At 38.7% G+C, this 20,607-nt stretch overlaps 1 pseudogene; it reads left to right on the forward strand.

Annotated features, from left to right (window-relative positions):
- The first annotated feature begins 10,885 nt into the window (after window positions 1–10,885).
- Window positions 10,886–11,106, forward strand: LOC126058472 (coiled-coil-helix-coiled-coil-helix domain-containing protein 7-like; annotated as a pseudogene).
- The last annotated feature ends 9,501 nt before the right edge of the window (window positions 11,107–20,607 follow it).

Genomic DNA, 20,607 nt, shown 5'->3' on the forward strand with positions numbered 1-20,607 from the left:
TTTCCAATAGAAGAAAAGGCACTGGAACTACCTGACAGGGAATTCAAATCTCTAATATTCAGAGCTATTCAAAATTGAAACAAAAAACAGAGAAAAATGAGGAAGAAATAGACAAATTTATGGAAACTACAGACAAAAAAACCCGAAGAATTCAGGGAAATAATACAGAAACAAAATGCCAAAATAAATTCACAACTAGAAATCACCCCAAAACAACAATTAGAGATTCAAAAGATAAACACCACGATTTCAGAAATGGACAGTGTCATAGAAGGGCTGAGGAGCAGGTTTGAAATAATGGAAGACAGGATCAGTGAAATTGAAGACAAAAACTTGGATACAACTCTGAGGAAAAATCAGAAAAAATAATGAAGAACAATGAGGAAACCCGGAAAACTATGTGGGATACAATCAAAAGCAAAACATTTGCATGTGATCAGAGTTCCAGAACTGAGAAAATGGAAAACAGAGAGTATCATTGAAGAATTGCTGACAGAAAATTTCCCTAATATCATGAATGATGGAACGCTGACCATCCAAGAAGCTCAATGAACCCCATATAGCATAGACTACAAAAGAAAAACACCAAGGCATATCATAATCACACTCACTAAAACCAAAGACAAAGAAATAATCTCTTGAGCAGCTCAAGGAAAATAAAAAGTCACATACAGAGGAGAAACAATAAGACTAAGCTCTGATTATTTGGCAGAAACCATGCAGGCAAGAAGGCAACGGGATGATATATATAAAACCTTGAAAGAAAAACATTGCCAACTAGGAATAATATATCCTGCAAAACTTTTGTTCAAATATGACAGTGAAATTAAGACATTTCCAGATAAACACAAATTAAGGGGATATGTAAAAGCCAGACCAAACCTACAAGAATTATAAAAGGGAGTCATTGGGTGTGAGAACAAACAACAGACCACAGCCTGAATCTAGGATACGAGATTATACCAGCCAGATACCAGTGTAGGAGATGAACTTTCAAGGACTATCCAAAACCAAAAGAATTGCAACAGGGACCAGAGAGGTTAGTCTGTAAATGACAACTATCTCAGAACAATAAAAGAGGGAATAAACAGTGTAGGTATAGAAATTTCTCATGTGAAGGAAGGCAAGGTGGTAGCAAGTAATAATAGACTGGTTCAAATCTAGGAAGATAAGGGTGCAATTCAAGGTAACCACAAAGAAAGTTAACAAACCTACTCATCAAAATAAAGAAGAAAAACATAAAGTCTCAATAAAAACAAAACCTACAAAAACAAAAGAAATCCACAAACAAAAGGAACTTAGCACAGGAGAACAAGAGGAACAAAGAAAATGTTAGCACCACACACAAAAAAAAAAAAAAACACTAAAAAATGACAGCAACAAAGTCACACCTATCAATTATTACACTGACTGTAAATGGCCTAAATACATCCATAAAGAGAGAGTGACAGAATGGACATGAAAACAGAATCCGTCAATATGGTGTCTAAAAGAGACGCACCTTAAAAACAAAGACAAAAACTTATTAAAAGCCAAAGGATGGAAAAAAAATATATCAAGCAAATAACTTCCAAAAAAAAAACAGCAGGAGTGGCAATACTATCTCAGATAAAATAGACTTTAAAACAAAATCCACCGTAAAAGACAAAGAAGTGCACTGTATAATGATTAAAGGGACAATCCATCAGGAAGACAACCATAATAAACATCTACGCACCCAATGACAGAGCTCCAAATTACATCAAACAAAAATCTAACAGCACTAAAGAGAGAAACTGATGGTTCCACAATAATAGTAGCAGACTTCAACACACCACTCTCAGTAAAGGACAGAACATCTACAAAGAAACTCAACAAAGCTACAAAGAGCTAAAGAGCACAATCAGTAAACTTGGACACTCCACCCAACAGCCGTAAAGTACACATTGTTTTCCAACGTGCATGGACTGTTCTCCAGAATAGACCACATCTTAGGCCACAGAGCAACCATCAACAGAATTCAAAAACACTGAGATAATACGAGGTATCTTCTCTGACCACAATGCCATCAAAGTAGAAATTAGCAACAGTAAGGAAAACAATCAATTATGTGGAAACTGAATATCACCCTGCTTAAAAACCACTGGGGAATAGAAGAAATCAGAGATGGAATAAAAAAATTCCTAGAATCAAATGGGAATGAAAACACAACATACCTTTGGGACACAGCAAAGGCAGTCCGCAGAAGTCAATTTATAGAACTAGATGCACACATCAAAAAAGAAGAAAGGGGCAAAATCAAAACATTAGGTACACAACTTGAACAAATAGAAAGAGAACAGCAAAAGAAGCTCACAGCCACCAAAAGAAAGGAAATAATAAAGATCAGAGCAGAAATGACAAAACAAAACAAAACAAAACAAAAAACAGTGAAATGACAGACAATAGAAAAACAGTAGAAAGAATCAACAAAATGAAAAGTTGGTCCTTTGAAAGGATCAACAAAATTGACAAACCACTGGCCAAAATGACAAAAGAAGAAGAGGAAAAGACGCAGATAACCCAAATAAGAAACAAAATGGGGGACATTACAACAGTCTCAACTGGAATAAAGAGGATCATAACAGATTATTATGAAAAACTATACTTCAACAAATTTGAAAACCTAGAGGATATGGACAATTTTCTAGAAACACATTACCTACCCAAACTAACACAAAATGATGTTGAAAATCTGAACAGGCCCATAACAAGAGGAAAGATTGAGAAGGTTAAAAAAAAAAAAAAAGCCCTGACCCAGATGGTTTTACTGGAAAATTCAACCAAACATTCAGAGAAGAGCTTACACTAGTACTACTCAAACTATTTCAGAACATAGAACAGGAAGTGATACTTCTGAATTCAGTCTATGAAGCCAGCAAAACCCTTGTACCAAAACCAGGCAAAGACACCACAAAAAAGAGAAAACTATAGACCAATATCTCTCATGAATATAGATGCAAAAATTCTCGCCAATAGAATTCAGCAGCATATAAAAAAAAGTAATACACCATGACCAAGTAGGGTTCATACCAGTCATGCAAGAATGGTTCAGTATTGGAAAATCAATCAACGTAATCCACCATGTAAATAAAAAGAAAGAAAAGAACCACGTGATCATCTCAATCAATGCAGAAAAGGCATTTGACAAAGTCCGACACCCATTCCTGATAAAAACTCTCAATAAAATAGGCAGAGAAGGGAAATTTCTCAACGTAATAAAAGGCATATATGCAAAACCAATGACAAATATCAATCTTAATTGAGAGAGGCTGAAAACATTCCCCTTGAGGAAAGGTACAAGACAAGGATGCTGTTTATCACCACTCCTATTTAACAGTGTGCTGGAAGTCCTAGCTAGAGCAATAAGGCGAGAAACAGAAATAAAGGGCATCCAAATTGGTAAGGAAGAAGTTAAATTCTCCCTATTTGTGGATGATATGATACTATACATAGAAACCCCAAAAGAATCCACAAGAAAACTACAGGAACTAATAGAAAGATTTAGCAGAATAACTGGATACAAGTTAAACATACAAAAATCAGTTGGATTCCTATACACCAATAAAGAGAACAATGAAAAGGAGATCAGGAAAGCAATACGTTTATAATAGCCCCTAAAAAAAAAAAAAAAAAACAAAAAACCTGGGAATAAATCTTATCAGTGATGTAAAAGACCTGTACAAAGAAAACTACAAAACACTACTGCCAAAAACCAAAAGAGATCTATATAAATGGAAAAACATACCATGTTAATAGATACGTAGACTCAACATTGTGAAAATGACAATTCTACCCAAAGCAATTTACAAATACAATGCAATACCAATCCAAATACTAATGACATTCTTTAAAGAGATGAAAAACTTATCATTAACTTTATATGGAAAGGGAAGAAGCCCTGGATAGGTAAAGTGCTATTGAAGAAGAAGAATAAAGTAGGAGGACTCTCACTACCTGCCCTCGGAACCTACTATACAGCTAAACCCACTGCTGTTGAGTCGATCCCAACTCATAGTGATCCTATAGGACAGTGTAGAACTGCCCCTGTAGAGTTTCCAAGGAGCACCTGGCGGATTCGAACTGCCAACCTCTTGGTTAGCAGCTGTAGTACTTAACCACTACACCACCAGGGTTTCCAACACTATACAGCTACCGTAGTCAGAACAGCCTGGTATTGGTACAACAACAGATACATTGACCAATGAAACAGAATTGAGAACCCATATGTAAATTCATCCACCTATGGTAACCTGATCTTCAACAAGGGCCCAAAGTCCATCAAATGGAGAAAAGACAGTCTTTTCAACAAATGGTGTTGGCGAAGCAGGATGTCCATCTGCAAAAAAATGAAACAAGACCCATACCTCACACCAAATACAAAAACTAACTCAAAGTGGATCAAAGACCTAAATATAAAGTCAAAAACCATGAAGTTCCTAGGAGAAAAAATAGGATCAACATTAGATGTCCTAAAGCATGGCATTGACAGGATACAAACCACAACCAACAACACACAAGCTCCAGAGGATAAGCTAGATAACTGGGATCTTCTAAAAATTAAACACTTATGCTCATCAAAAGGTTTCACAAAAGAGTAAAAAGAGAACATACAGACTGGGAAAAATTTTTTGGCTATTACATATCAGACAAAGGTCTAATCTCTAAAATCTACAAGAAAATACAACACCTCCACAACAAAAAGACAAATAATCCAATTAAAAAAATAGGCAAAGGAAATAAACAGACACTTCACCAAAGAAGATATTCAAGTGGCGAACAGACATATGAGGAAATGCTCACGATCTCTAGCCATTAAAGAAATGCAAATCAAAACCACAATGAGATACCATCTCACCCTGGCATTACTGGCATGAATCAATACAACAGGAAATAACAAATGTTGCAGAGGCGGCGGGGAGGTCGGAAGTCTTATGCACTGCCGGTGGGAACGCAAAATGATGCAACCATTTTGGAAAATGATATGGCTCTTCCTTAGAAAGCTAGAAATAGAAATACTATATGATCCAGCGATCCCACTCCTAGGAATATAGCCTAGAGAAATGAGTCGTCACATGAATAGACATATGCACAGTCATGTTCATTGCAGCATTGTTCACAATAGCAGAAAGATGGAAGCAACCTAGATGTCCATCAACATATGAATAGATAAACAAACTGTGGTACATACACACAACAGAATATTTTGCAACGATAAAGAACAACGATGAACCTGTGAAGCATCTCATAACATGGATGAACCTGGAGGGCAGTATGCTGAGTGAAATAAGTCAATCATGAAAGGGCAAATATTGTATGAGATCACTAGTGTAAATACTTATGAAATGGTTTACATACAAAAAGAAACAATCTTTGATGGCTATGAGGGGGAGAGGTGGGGATGGAAAAACACTGGACAACAGATAAGTGGAAACTTTGGTGAACGGTGAGAGTACACAATACTGGGGAAGTCAGTACAACCTGCACAAGGCAAGGTCTTGGTAGTTCCATCGACTCATCCATGCTCCCTGAGGGGCCAAATTGCTGGGCTGAGGGCTATGGGGACCATGATCTCGGGGAATATCTAGCTCAATTGGCATAACATAGTGTATAAAGAATACGTTCTATGTTCTACTTTGGTGAGTAGTGTCTGAGATCTTAAAAGCCTGTGAGCAGCCATCCAGGATACTCCAATGGTCTCACCCCTTTGGGAGCAAGGAATAATGAAGAAAACTAAAGATGCAAGGGAAAGATTAGTCCAAAGGGCTAATGGACCACATCTACCACACCCTTCACCAGACTCAGTCCAGCACGAGATGGTGCCTGGCTACCACCACTGACTGCTCTGACAGAGATCACAATAGAGGGTCCCAGGCAGAGCTGAAGAAAAATGTAAAACAAAATTCTAACTCAAAAAGAAAGACCAGACTTGCTGGCCTCACAGAGACTGGAGAACCCTGAGAGTATGGCCCCCATCGCCCTTTCAGCTCAGTAATGAAGTCACTCTTGATGTTCACCTTTCAGCCAAAGACTGAACAGGCCCCATGGAACAAAATCAGAAGTTCCGACACGAGCTGCACATGCAGCACTTCGTCCTCTGATCCTAACCATCAGGAGCTAGGTCAGAGCTAAAACTTATAGAGCACAGTCTTCCAGCCTGCCAAGTCTGCCCAACACCTCAGACATCAGCTGCAAGTTTGGAAGTCCCCACAACCCTTACTTCTAACTCGATGGCTACAAATTCAGGGTTTTCCCATTACTCCTTCAGAATGCCAGCTGTAATCTCGGGCCTAGGGCCCCCTCACCTCCGACCTTCTGCTTACAAATTTGGGGGTCCCTTTGACTCACTTAGAATACCAGCCATAAACTCAAGCATCTCCAATCCCCCTTGCTTCTGACTTGCTGGCTCCCACTACTCTCTTGGATTCAATAATTCGATATAACAACACACAGAATTCAAAGAAAGTGCTATTCTTATGATTAGAGTCTTATAATAGGAAAAAGAATACAAATGAAGAGATGCATAGGGCAATGCAGAACCTTCAAGCTCCAAAAAGGCTGTGCTACTCAGCCATGTGCATAGATGTCTTTTGCCAACCAGGATGCCTTTCATGGAAGGACATGAGCTTTTACTGGGGTATGATTTGTTTGAATTGTGCACTCCCCCACCTCCAGGTTGGCTGATAGCATATTTTGGTTTTCTGGTTTTCCCTGCCCTCACCTGAAACATCTCATTAACATAACCTGTGAGGTCTGGAGCCCTCTTCGATAACAAAGACATTTCAATCGCTGGGGATATTCCAAGGTTTTGAGGTTATCTCTCAAGAACCAAGAAAAAAAACCAAATTATTTGAGTAATGTTAATGTAAATCTCAGAGGCCATCCGCTGGTCTTTGGCTGTCCAAAACCAAACTCATTGCCATAGAGTCGATTCCAATGGAACTACCTGATAAAGAATTCAAAAGACTAACATAGAGAGCTATCCAAGAGATGAAGAAGGAGATCGGGAAAACAGACAAAACCAAGGAACATACACACAAATCAATAGAAGAATTCAGGAAACAATACAACAACAAAATGATAGAATAAGTAGGTTGCTAGAATACATAAAAACAGCAACTAGAAATCCAAAAGATTAACAACAAAATTTCAGAATTAGACAATTCTATAGACAGTCATAGGAGCAGAACTGAGACAATGGAAGTCAGGATTAACGCAGTTGAAGATAATCCCTTACACCAACTTGTCTGAGGAAAAATAAAAAAAAAGAATGAAGAAAAATGATTTAAATAAACTAAAACTCAAAGGATGGAAAAAATATATCAAGCAAACAGTAACCAAAAAAGAGTGGGAGTGGCAATATTAATCTCTGATGAAATATACCTTAAAGCAAAATCCACCATAAAGGAAAAGGAAGGACACTATATGATTAAAGGATCAATACACCAGGAGGATATAACCATAATAAATATATACACACCCAATGACAGGGTTCCAAAATACATAAAACAAACTCTAACAGCATTGAAAAGAGAAATAGACAGTTCTGTAATAACAGTAGGAGACTTCAACACACCATTTTCAGTGAAGGACCTAGAAAGAAACTCGTTATAGATACAGAAGATCTAAATGCCACACTCAATCAACTCAACCTCAAAGACATATACAGAACGCTCCACCCATTAGTAGTGAAGTATTCATTCTTTTCCAAAGCACATAGTACATTCTCCAGAATAGACCATATTTTAGGCCACCAAGCAAGCCTCAAAAAATCCAAAACATCAAAATAATACAAAACATCTTCTCTGATCATAATGCCATAAAAGTAGAACTCAATAACAGAAATAGCAGGAAAAACATCAAATACATGGAAACTGAGCAACACCTTGCTTAAAAACTACTAGGTAATAGAAGAAATCAAGGATGGAAAAAAAAAATTTGTGGAATCAAATGAGAAAGAAAACCCAACTTACTAAAACTTTTGGGACACAGTAAAAGCAGTAATTCAAGGTCAATTTATAGAAATAAAGGCACACATTAAAGAAGAAAAAAGTGCCAAATTCTAAACATTAACCCTAAAGCATGAAAAATAGAATGAGAGCAGCAGAAGCCTACACTTACCAGAAGAAAGGGAATAATAAAGATAGAGCAGAAACACATGAAAAAGATAACAGAAACAAAACAGAGTCAGCAAGACCGAAAGTTGGTTCTTGGAAAAGATCAACAAAATCTACCAACCACTGGCCAAACCGACAGAAGAAAAACAGGAGAAGAAGCAAATAACCCAAATAAGAAATGAGACGGGTGATATCATAACAGACCCAACTGAAATAAAAAGAATCATAAAAGAAAGCTATGAAAAATTGTACTCTAACAAATTTGAAAACCTAGAGGAAATGGACTAATTTCTAGAAACACACTGCCTGCCTAAATTAACACAAATTAAGACAGAAAACTGAACAAACCCATAACAAAAGAAGAGATCGAAGAGGTAATAAAAAAACTCCCCTTCATCACCACCCCCCCCCAAAAAAAATCCCTGGCCCAGACAGATTCACTGGATAATTCTATCAAGCTTTCAGAGAAGAGCTCACACTAATACTACTCAAACTATTTCAAAGAGTAGAAAAGGAAGGAATACCCTGAATTCATTCCACAAGGCCAGCATAACCCTGATACTAAGCCAGGTAAAGACACCACAAAAAAGAAAACACAGACAAATATCCCTTATAAACATAGACACAAAAATTCTCAACAAAATCCTAGCCAATAGAATTCAACAGTATATCAAAAAAAGAATACATCATGACCAAGTGGGAGTCATACCAAGCATGCAGGGATGATTCAACACTAGAAAATCAATCAACACAATCCACCACATAAATAAAACAAAGGAAAGGAATCACATGATCATCTCAAACTATGCAGAAAAGTTATCTGACAAAGTCCAACACCCATTCCTGATAAAAACTCTCAGCAAAATAGGTATAGAACAGAAATTCCTAGATGTAGTTAAAGAGCATTTGTACTAAACCAACAGCCAACACCACTCTCAAGGGAGAGAAAGCATTCCCTTTGAGAATGGGAACCAGACAATGACACCCTTTATCACCACTCTGATTTGACATTGTGCTGGACATTCAACCTAGAGCAATAAGGTAAGAAAAATAAATAAACGACATCCAAATTGGTAAGGAAGAGGTAAAACTCTCCCTATTTTCAGATGATATGATCTTATACACAGAAAACCCCAAAGAATCCACAAGAAAGCTACTGGAACTAATAGAAGATTTCAGCAATGTAGGAAGATAAAGGATTAACATACAAAAATCAGTTGGATTCCTCTACACCAACAGAGAACTTTGAGAAAGGCAATCACCAAATCAATAACATTTACAACAGCCTCCAAGAAGGTAAAGTATTTAGGAATAAGTTTAACCAGAGACATAAAAGACCTGTACAAAGAAAACTACAAAACTGTACTTCAAGAAACCACAAGAGGCTTACCTAAGCGGAATAACATACCATGTTCATGGATATGAAGACTCAACATTGTGAAAATGTCAGTACTACCCTAGGCGATCTACAGATACAATACAGTCCCAAACCAAGTTCCAACAGCATTTTTTAATGACATGGAGAAACAAATTACCAGTTTTATGGAAAGGGAAGAGGCTTTGAATAAATAAAGCATTATTGAAGAACAAAGTGGGAGACCTCCCACTGCCTGATCTTAGAACCTGTTATACAACCACTTTACTCAAAACAGCCTGGTACTGGTCCAACTACAGACACATAGAACAGAATTGAGAACTCAGGCATAAATCCATCTGTCTATGAGCAAATGATATTTGACAAAGGGGCAAAGTTTGTTAAATGGGGAAAAGACAGTCTCTTTAACAAATGGTGTTGGCATAACTGGATGTCGATCTGTGAAAAAATGAAACAAGATCCATACCTCACACCATACAACTAACTCAAAATGGATCAAAGACATAAATATAAAACCCAAAACAGTAAAATTTATGGAAGAAAAAATGGGAACAATGCTAGGGGACCTAATAAAAAATACATGGCATAAATATCATACAAACCATAACTAGCAAGACACAAACACAAGAAGGTAAACTAGGTAACTGGGAGCTTCTAAAAATTAAACACTTATGCGCATCAAAAAACTTCACCAAAAGAGCAAAAGAGTAGAAAGGGAACCTATAGAAGATATCTCTATGGGGCAGTTCTACTCTGTTCTACAGGGTCGCTAAGAGTTGGAATCGACTCGATGGCAACAGGTTTGGTTTTTTATTTTATAGAAAACATATCCGACAAGAATCTAATCTCTAAAATCTACAAAACACTTCAACACCACAGCAACAAAAAGGCAAATAATCCAATTAAAAAATGTGCAAAGGATATGAACATACATTTCACCAAAGACATTCAGTTGGCTAACAGATACATAAGGAAATGCTTGAGATCATTAGCCATTGGAGAAAAGCAAATCAAAACTACAGTGAGATGCCATCTCACCTGACAACACTGGCACTAATAAAAAACAAACAGAAAATAACAAATATTTGAGTTGCAGAGAGATCAGAACTCTTATGCACTGCTGGTGGGAATGTAAAATGGTCCAACCACTTTGGAAAATGATATGACACTTCCTTGAAAAGCTAGAAATAGAGTGTTTGGAGCTAGAGGCTGCCTGGGCTCTGGTGTCTGAGTTAATACATGAGGAATTCATGCAAAATGTGTGACATTCAGAAATCCAAACTCAGATTGACTTTATTTAGAATCTGGAAGGAAAAGGAAATGAAATGTGAATAAACTCATGCTTCAAGCCTCACCCAGTAAGAAGACTGCTAGCATGCCCACAGTAACGTGGAGGCGAGAGATCCTGACATAAACCCTTGCTTGGAATCCGATGCTTCTACCAGATGTATGGAAGAAAATAACTATGATAGGGGAACGTGTTCCACTTACTTCTTGAAGTATAAAAACTGTTGAAAATTCTGGAATTCTATCATGGTCCAGAGAAGACAATGGAGTGAAGCCACCTATGCCTACAGCAGCAGAAAGAGATGAAAGCTTGGGAGCACTGGGGAAAATGCCCTATTGAATGTTCGCATTAAAATTGTTTATATGACTGAGAAACACATTAATATTTTTAATAAGTGATTACTATAATCTTTTAGGACCTCACAGGCCTTACCCAGATAGCGCCTAAATTCTACCCGAGTCTACAAGGGTGGACAAAGCGTTAGCAGTATGTCCTCTGTGTTTGCTCTCAGTACTGTGGGGATGGTATGCTGCCGCTGGCTGTTTCATGGCACTGGGTTTACACTGCTTCCTGAAGGTACCTTAGTGTTAGGAAAGGTGACATGAGGAGTTGAGTTTGTCCACTGAGTCTTGAAAGAAAAGTAAGATTTGGACAAAGACTTAACAGGGGCTGGAGGGGAGCAGTGTTTACAACGAAGAGAATAATGTGAGCAACAACATGATGGAAGGAAAGCTTGAATCAAGTTTAGAAAAGAGTCTGTAGACAATTCAAACTTAGAGATTGAGGTGGGTGGAAGAGTGGAGGAAGAGAAGACAAGAAAGGTAAACAGGAGGGAGAGCACGGTGGGTCTCAAATCCCAGGCTCACTCCAAAACCTCCAGCCTTCAGAGAACTGATTCTCACTTACCCTTGTTTAAATAAGGTTAGTAGATTGCCTGGAAGGGGAAGGAAAGGAACAGGAAAGTTTTCTTAAATAAATGGCATGCAAAACTGGTGTCTTTATTTTCTTTCTTTAAGGAAAAGCTTAAAGGATTCCATAACTAAGATTTATGAGACACTGGGTAATTTTCTGAAGCTGCAGTTTCAGGTCCTAAACCATGGTAATGGGGAAAAAAAAAAGAAAGTGAATTTGTCGGAAGTAGGATTTCCATTTGCAGGAAGAAATGGGACATGGAAAGGAAGGGTATGAGGATTCATCAGGTGAACTCAACACTAGGAAGAGACTAGAGATTAACTCCATTTTGTGATATATACAAAACCAAGAATATTCTGCATGGGGACTGGAGGGGATACTGTAGCAGTTCCCCTTATACTCATGACCTTTTTTAAATTCAGTTTATTTCATTTACAGAATCATTTTAGAAAGATACTTACTAAAATTTAACATACTAGATTATCAGTGAAAGCAAAAAGCAAAACAAAACAAAAGCTAGAAATAGAAATACTGTATAATCCAGAAATCCCACTGTTAGGAATATACCCTAGAAAAAAACACCCATCACATGAAATAGACATATGCACTTGTATGTTCATTGTAGCATTATTCATAATAGCAAAAATGTGTAAACAACCTAAGTGCCTTTCAACACATGAATGGATAAACAAATTATGATACATGCAGACTATGGAATACTATGAAATGATAAATAACAATGATGAATCTGCAAAACATCTCACAACATGGATGAATCTGGAGGGCATTATGCTGAGTGAAGTAAGTCAATCACAAAAAGACAAATATTGCATGAGACCACTATTGTAACAACTCAAAAGGTTTACACAGAGGAAAAAAAAATATTTGATGGTCAAGAAGGTAAGGAGGTAGGGAGAGAGGGAAATAACTAGATACTACAAAAGTGTCAACTGGTAACAGGGGGCGGAGCCAAGATGGCGGACTAGGCAGATGCTACCTCGGATCCCTCTTACAACAAAGACACGGAAAAACAAGTGAATCGATCACATACATAACAATCTACGAACCCTGAACAACAAACACAGATTTAGAGACGGAGAACGAACTAATACGGGGAAGCAGCGATTGTTTCCAGAGCCTGGAGCCAGCGTACCAGTCAGGTACGGCACAAGCACAGAGAGCAGCTCCACCCCCCTGAACTAACCCCGGGAGGGGGACCAGCCGGTTCCACGGGCGGCGTGGGACGCAGCCTGTAGGAGAAGTCCCCGGGAGGCAGTGACTGGTCTTGGAGCAGAAAGAGCAGCGTCGGAGCCGGGGAACCGTCCCGCAGGGATTTGGACTGGACGCAGGTACGGCATAAACACGGAGAGTTGCTCCACCCCCCTGAACTAACCCCGGGAAGGGGACCAGCCGGGTCGCGTGGGCGGCGTGGGACGCAGCCGGTAGGAGAAGTCCCTGGGAGGCAGCGACTGGTATTGGAGCGGGGAGAACAGCATCCCAGCCGGAACACTCGGTCACGGCACAAGCACGGGGACCTGCTCCACCCATCTGAACTAACCCCGGGAGGAGGCCCAACTGGTTCTTGGAGGCGGCACGGCCACGCGGCTGGAGGGACGAGAAGTCCCCGGGACGCAGCGACTGATTTTGGAGTCGAGAGTGCACCGTCCCAGTAGGGGACCCTTGACGCTGGGCGTGGGGCTGGAAGCAGAGGATCTGACCGTGACTCCAGCGGGCCAGACTCCCCGGGGGCAATCTCCACACAGCCAGCACACATAGGCGACGCGCCCAGCGGAAGTCCCAGATATAATAGTCATTCCAAGCAAGACAAGCAACTCTGGCTATATTCTGAGGTGCTACTCTCCTATCTCTCTGTTCCCTCCCCCACCCTCCCCAGGCGGCTTCATTAACATCTGAATAGCCTGAGCCAGAGGGAGAACTCTGATAGGGATCTGACTGCATTTTTTTTTTTAGCGGATTTTCTGGAAAAACTAGTTTCCCAGTGATGGCTCGGAGACAACAATCCATATCAAACCACTTAAAGAAGCAGACCATGACAGCTTCTACAACCCCCCAAACAAAAGAATCAAAATCTTTCCCAAATGAAGATACAATCTTGGAATTATCAAATACAGAATATAAAAAACTAATTTACAGAATGCTTAATGATATCACAAATGAAATTAGGATAACTGCAGAAAAAGCCAAGGAACACACCGATAAAACTGTTGAAGAACTCAAAAAGATTATTCAAGAACATACTGGAAAAATTAATAAGTTGCAAGAATCCATAGAGAGACAACATGTAGAAATCCAAAAGATTAACAATAAAATTACAGAATTAGACAACGCAATAGGAAGTCAGAGGAGCAGACTCGAGCAATTAGAATGCAGAGTGGGACATCTGGAGGACCAGGGAATCAACACCAGCATAGCTGAAAAAAAATCAGATAAAAGAATTAAAAAAAATGAAGAAACCCTAAGAATTATGTGGGACTCTATCAAGAAGGATAACCTGCGGGTGATTGGAGTCCCAGAACAGGGAGGGGGGACAGAAAACACAGAGAAAATAGTTGAAGAACTCCTGACAGAAAACTTCCCTGACATTATGAAAGACGAAAGGATATCTATCCAAGATGCTCATCGAACCCCATTTAAGATTGATACAAAAAGAAAAACACCAAGACATATTATCATCAAACTCACCAAAACCAATGATAAACAGAAAATTTTAAAAGCAGCCAGGGAGAAAAGAAAGGTTTCCTTCAAGGGAGAATCAGTAAGAATATGTTCTGACTACTCAGCAGAAACCATGCAGGCAAGAAGGGAATGGGACCACATATACAGAACACTGAAGGAGAAAAACTGCCAGCCAAGGATCATATATCCAGCAAAACTCTCTCTGAAATATGAAGGTGAAATTAAGATATTTACAGACAAACACAAGTTTAGAGAATTTGCAAAAACCAAACCAAAGCTACAAGAAATACTAAAGGATATTGTTTGGTCAGAGAACCAATAATATCAGATACCAGCACAACACAAGGTCACAAAACAGAACGTCCTGATATCAACTCAAATAGGGAAATCACAAAAACAAATTAAGATTAATTAAAAAAAAAATACACATAACAGGGAATCATGGAAGTCAATAGGTAAAAGATCACAATAATCAAAAAGAGGGACTAAATACAGGAGGCATTGAACTGCCATATGGAGAGTGATACAAGGCGATATAGAACAATACAAGTTAGGTTTTTACTTAGAAAAATAGGGGTAAATAATAAGGTAACCACAAAAAGGTATAACAACTCTATAACTCAAGATAAAAACCAAGAAAAACGTAACGACTCAACTAACATAAAGTCAAGCACTATGAAAATGAGGATCTCACAATTTACTAAGAAAAACGCCTCAGCACAAAAAAGTATGTGGAAAAATGAAATTGTCAACAACACACATAAAAAGGCATCAAAATGACAGCACTAAAAACTTATTTATCTATAATTACCCTGAATGTAAATGGACTAAATGCACCAATAAAGAGACAGAGAGTCACAGACTGGATAAAGAAACACGATCCATCTATATGCTGCCTACAAGAGACACACCTTAGACTTAGAGACACAAACAAACTAAAACTCAAAAGATGGAAAAAAGTATATCAAGCAAACAATAAGCAAAAAAGAAGAGGAGTAGCAATATTAATTTCTGACAAAATAGACTTTAGACTTAAATCCACCACAAAGGATAAAGAAGGACACTATATAATGATAAAAGGGACAATTGATCAGGAAGACATAACCATATTAAATATTTATGCACCCAATGACAGGGCTGCAAGATACATAAATCAAATTTTAACAGAATTGAAAAGCGAGATAGATACCTCCACAATTATAGTAGGAGACTTCAACACACCACTTTCGGAGAAGGACAGGACATCCAGTAAGAAGCTCAACAGAGACACGGAAGATCTAATTACAACAATCAACCAACTTGACCTCATTGACTTATACAGAACTCTCCACCCAACTGCTGCAAAATATACTTTTTTTTTCTAGCGCACATGGAACATTCTCTAGAATAGACCACATATTAGGTCATAAAACAAACCTTTGCAGAGTCCAAAACATCGAAATATTACAAAGCATCTTCTCAGACCACAAGGCAATAAAACTAGAGATCAATAACAGAAAAACTAGGGAAAAGAAATCAAATACTTGGAAAATGAACAACACCCTTCTGAAAAAAGACTGGGTTATAGAAGACATTAAGGAGGGAATAAGGAAATTCATAGAAAGCAACGAGAATGAAAATACTTCCTATCAAAACCTCTGGGACACAGCAAAAGCAGTGCTCAGAGGCCAATTTATATCAATAAATGCACACATACAAAAAGAAGAAAGAGCCAAAAGCAGAGAACTGTCCCTACAACTTGAACAAATAGAAAGTGAGCAACAAAAGAATCCATCAGGCACCAGAAGAAAACAAATAATAAAAATTAGAGCTGAACTAAATGAATTAGAGAACAGAAAAATAATTGAAAGAATTAACAAAGCCAAAAGCTGGTTCTTTGAAAAAATTAACAAAATTGATAAACCATTGGCTAGACTGACTAAAGAAATACAGGAAAGGAAACAAATAACCTGAATAAGAAATGAGAAGGACCACATCACAACAGAACCAAATGAAATTAAAAGAATCATTTCAGATTATTATGAAAAATTGTACTCTAACAAATTTGAAAACCTAGAAGAAATGGATGAATTCCTGGAAAAACACTACCTACCTAAACTAACACATTCAGAAGTAGAACAACTAAATAGACCCATAACAAAAAAAGAGATTGAAACGGTAATCAAAAAACTCCCAACAAAAAAAAGCCCTGGCCCGGACGGCTTCACTGCAGAGTTCTACCAAACTTTCAGAGAAGAGTTAACACCACTACTACTAAAGGTATTCCAAAGCATAGAAAATGACGGAATACTACCCAAATCATTCTATGAAGCCACCATCTCCCTGATACCAAAACCAGGTAAAGACATTACAAAAAAAGAAAATTATAGACCTATATCCCTCATGAACATTGATGCAAAAATCCTCAACAAAATTCTAGCCAATAGAATTCAACAACATATCAAAAAAATAATTCACCCTGATCAAGTGGGATTTATACCAGGTATGCAAGGCTGGTTTAATATCAGAAAAACCATTAATGTAATCCATCACATAAATAAAACAAAAGACAAAAACCACATGATCTTATCAATTGATGCAGAAAAGGCATTTGACAAAGTCCAACACCCATTTATGATAAAAACTCTTACCAAAATAGGAATTGAAGGAAAATTCCTCAACATAATAAAGGGCATCTATGCAAAGCCAACAGCCAATATCACTCTAAATGGAGAGAACCTGAAAGCATTTCCCTTGAGAACGGGAACCAGACAAGGATGCCCTTTATCACCGCTCTTATTCAACATCGTGTTGGAAGTCTTAGCCAGGGCAATTAGGCTAGACAAAGAAATAAAACGTATCCGGATTGGCAAGGAAGAAGTAAAGTTATCACTATTTGCAGATGACATGATTATATACACAGAAAACCCTAAGGAATCCTCCAGAAAACTACTGAAACTAATAGAAGAGTTTGGCAGAGTCTCAGGTTATAAAATAAACATACAAAAATCACTTGGATTCCTCTACATCAACAAAAAGAACACCGAAGAGGAAATAACCAAATCAATACCATTCACAGTAGCCCCCAAGAAGATAAGATACTTAGGAATAAATCTTACCAAGGATGTAAAAGACCTATACAAAGAAAACTACAAAGCTCTACTACAAGAAATTCAAAAGGACACACTTAAATGGAAAAACATACCCTGCTCATGGATAGGAAGACTTAACATAGTAAAAATGTCTATTCTACCAAAAGCCATCTATACATTTAACGCACTTCTGATCCAAATTCCAATGTCATATTTTAAGGGGCTAGAGAAACAAATCACCAATTTCGTATGGAAGGGAAAGAACCCCCGGATAAGCAAAGCACTACTGAAAAAGAAGAAGAAAGTGGGAGGCCTCACCTTACCTGACTTCAGAACCTATTATACAGCCACAGTAGTCAAAACAGCCTGGTATTGGTACAACAACAGACACATAGACCAATGGAACAGAATTGAGAACCCAGACATAGATCCATCCACGTATGAGCAGCTGATATTTGACAAAGGACCAGTGTCAATTAACTGGGGAAAAGATAGCCTTTTTAACAAATGGTGCTGGCATAACTGGATATCCCTTTGCAAAAAAATGAAACAGGACCCATACCTCACACCATGCACAAAAACTAACTCCAAGTGGATCAAAGACCTAAACATAAAGACTAAAACGATAAAGATCATGGAAGAAAAAATTGGGACAACCCTAGGAGCCCTAATACAAGGTATAAACAGAATACAAAACATTACCAAAAATGATGAAGAGAAACCCGATAACTGGGAGCTCCTAAAAATCAAACACCTATGCTCATCTAAAGACTTCTCCAAAAGAGTAAAAAGACCACCTACAGATTGGGAAAGAATTTTCAGCTATGACATCTCCGACCAGCACCTGATCTCTAAAATCTATATGATTCTGTCAAAACTCAACCACAAAAAGACAAACAACCCAATCAAGAAGTGGGCAAAGGATATGAACACACATTTCACTAAAGAAGATATTCAGGCAGCCAACAGATACATGAGAAAATGCTCTTGATCATTAGCCATTAGAGAAATGCAAATTAAAACTACGATGAGATTCCATCTCACACCAGCAAGGCTGGCATTAATCCAAAAAACACAAAATAATAAATGTTGGAGAGGCTGCGGAGAGATTGGAACTCTCATACACTGCTGGTGGGAATGTAAAATGGTACAACCACTTGGGAAATCTATCTGGCGTTATCTTAAACAGTTAGAAATAGAACTGCCATACAACCCAAAAATCCCACTCCTAGGAATATACCCTAGAGATACAAGAGCCTTCATACAAACAGATACATGCACACCCATGTTTATTGCAGCTCTGTTTACAATAGCAAAAAGTTGGAAGCAACCAAGGTGTCCATCAACGGATGAATGGATAAATAAATTGTGGTATATTCACACAATGGAATACTACGCATCGATAAAGAACAGTGACGAATCTGTGAAACATTTCATAACATGGAGGAACCTGGAAGGCATTATGCTGAGCGAAATGAGTCAGAGGCAAAAGGACAAATATTGTATAAGACCACTATTATAAGATCTTGAGAAATAGTAAACCTGAGAAGAACACATACTTTTGTGGTTACGAGGGGGGGAGGGAGGGAGGGTGGGAGAAGGTTTTTTATTGATTAATCAGTAGATAAGAACTGCTTTAGGTGAAGGGAAAGACAACACTCAATACTTGCAAGGTCAGCTCAATTGGACTGGACCAAAAGCAAAGAAGTTTCCGGGATAAAATGAATGCTTCAAAGGTCAGGGGAGCAAGTGCGGGGGTCTGGGGAACATGGTTTGCGGGGACTTCTAAGTCAATTGGCAAAGTAATTCTATTATGAAATCATTCTGCATCCCACTTTGAAATGTGGCGTCTGGGGTCTTAAATGCTAACAAGCGGCCATCTAAGATGCAGCAATTGGTCTCAACCCACCTGGAGCAAAGGAAAATGAAGAACACCAAGGCCACATGACAACTAAGAGCCCAAGAGACAGAAGGGGCCACATGAACCAGAGACCTACATCATCCTGAGACCAGAAGAACTAGTTGGTGCCCGGCCACAATCGATGACTGCCCTGACAGGGCAGAGGACCCCAGAGGGAGCAGGAGATCAGTGGGATGCAGACCCCAAATTCTCATAAAAAGACCAAACTTAATGGTCTGACTGAGACTGGAGGAATCCCGGCGGCCATGCTCCCCAGACCTTCAGTTGACACAGGACAGGAACCATCCCCGAAGACAACTCATCAGAAATGAAAGGGACTGGTCAGCGGGTGGGAGAGAGACGCTGATGAAGAGTGAGCTAATTATATCAGGTGGACACTTGAGATTGTGTTGGCAACTCTTGTCTGGAGGGGGGATGGGAGGATAGAGAGAGAGGGAAGCCGGCAAAATTGTCAAGAAAGGAGAGACTGAAAGGGCTGACTCAAGAGGGGGAGAGCAAGTGGGAGTAGGGAGTGAGATGCATGTAAACTTATATGTGACAGACTGATTGGATTTGTAAACGTTCACTTGAAGCTTAATAAAAGTTATTAAAAAAAAAAAAAGTGTCAACTGGTGAAGGGAAAGACAATACACTATATAAGGGAAGTCAGCACAACTTGACCAAGGCAAAGCTATAGAAATTTCCTAGACACATCCAAACATCTTCAGGGACTTAGCCGGGGTTGAGGGTTGGGGACCATAGTCTCAGGGGACATCAGTCAATTGACATAATACAGTTCATACTGAGTAGTGCCTGGTGTCTTAAAAGCTTGTGAGTGGCCATCTAAAATACACCTGTTGGTCTCAGATCGTCCGGAGCCAAGGAGAATGAAGAAATCCAAAGACACATAAGTCTTTAACTCAAAGGACTAAAGGGCCACATGAACCAGGCCTCCAACAGCCTGAGCCCAGAAGAACTGGATGGTGCCCGTCTACCACCACCAACTGCTCTTACGGGTATCACAACAGAGAGTTCCTGACAGAACCAGAGAAAAATGTGGAACAAAATTCAAATTCACGAAAAAAGACCAGACTCACCGGTCTGAGAAAGACTGGAGGAATCCCTGAGACTATGGCCTCCCGATACTCTGCTAACTCAGAAGTGAAATCACTCCTGAAGCACATCTTCTGACAAAGATTAGACAAACAACACATGTGAGGAACGTGCTT

The sequence above is a fragment of the Elephas maximus genome, chromosome 15 (genome assembly GCF_024166365.1).
Source record: "Elephas maximus indicus isolate mEleMax1 chromosome 15, mEleMax1 primary haplotype, whole genome shotgun sequence".
Classification (NCBI taxonomy): Eukaryota; Metazoa; Chordata; class Mammalia; order Proboscidea; family Elephantidae; genus Elephas; species Elephas maximus.